The 1,137-nt window shown below is 48.9% G+C and overlaps 1 pseudogene across 1 annotated transcript; it reads right to left on the reverse strand.

Annotated features, from left to right (window-relative positions):
• Positions 1–223: 223 nt before the first annotated feature.
• On the reverse strand, positions 224–865 carry LOC111529878 (annotated as a pseudogene). Its single transcript, XR_002727625.2, has one exon. The product of XR_002727625.2 is annotated as a 40S ribosomal protein S2 pseudogene (transcript).
• Positions 866–1,137: the final 272 nt, after the last annotated feature.

Genomic DNA, 1,137 nt, shown 5'->3' on the forward strand with positions numbered 1-1,137 from the left:
GAAAGATTCTCTCCGATTTTCGATGGAAGACACTTCCTTGCCTCACACAGGCCTCCAGTTGCCACCTTCTATCCCGTTGCAGAAACCTCAAAGACCGGCATTCAAACAGGGAAATTTAGAGTAAGGTTTAACCCCATGAAAAAAATAAAGATGTCATAGAGCAGTCTCTTCGAGTGCTTCTTTCTGTTTTTTTTTTTGTTTTGTTTTGTTTTTTTTTTTTTTAACAGGCTTAATTCACTTTATTTTTCTTGTATAAAAAGCCTATGTTGTAGCCACAGCTGGAGCCTGGGTCCGCTGCACGGAGACTCTGGTGTGGGTCTTGACAAGGTGGTCAGTGAATTCCTGATAGGGAGACTTGGTAAACACAGTCTCCCTCCAGAGGTCAGGGGTCAGGTAGCTGTAGGTCTTAGAGATGGCATCAAACGTGGCCTTGGTGAAGTTGCCCAGGGTGGCAGTGCAGCCCCGGGCTGAGGTGTAGCAGTCATCAATACCAGCCATCATGAGCAGCTTCTTGGGCACAGGCACTGAGACGATGCCAGTGCCCCTGGGTGCAGGGATGAGGCGCACCAGCACGGAGCCACAATGGCCTGTCACCTTGCAAGGGACGGTGTGGGGCTTGCCGATCTTGTTCCCCCAGTAGCCTCTGCGCACTGGGACAGTGGAGAGTTTGGCCAGGATGATGGCCCCACGGATGGCAGTGGCCACCTCCTTGGAGCACTTAACACCCAGGCCGACGTGGCCATTGTAGTCCCCAATAGCAACAAACGCCTTGAACCTGGTGTGCTGGCCAGCATGGGTCTGCTTCTGCACCGGCATAATCTTCAAAACCTCGTCTTTGAGAGAGGCCCCCAAGAAAAAGTCAATTTTATTGGACGACGTTTCACTTTTTGCAGTAGTCTTCAATGGGCTCCGAATATCGCTCTTTTGGTTTCAGAGGAACAGTGTTCAAACTGTGCCTTATGAGAAGAAAGTTATAAGTCCCTGCGTGGAATGCACACATCACCAAGCACTTTCTCAGAAAATTTCTCTCCATTTTTTATCTGACTATATTTACTATTTCACCATAGGCCCCAAGGTGATCCCAAATATCCCGTCTCGGATCCATCCACCAGGTTATTTCCAAGCTGTGTAGTGTAA

Source organism: Piliocolobus tephrosceles, unplaced genomic scaffold (genome assembly GCF_002776525.5).
Source record: "Piliocolobus tephrosceles isolate RC106 unplaced genomic scaffold, ASM277652v3 unscaffolded_871, whole genome shotgun sequence".
In the NCBI taxonomy this organism is placed as follows: Eukaryota; Metazoa; Chordata; class Mammalia; order Primates; family Cercopithecidae; genus Piliocolobus; species Piliocolobus tephrosceles.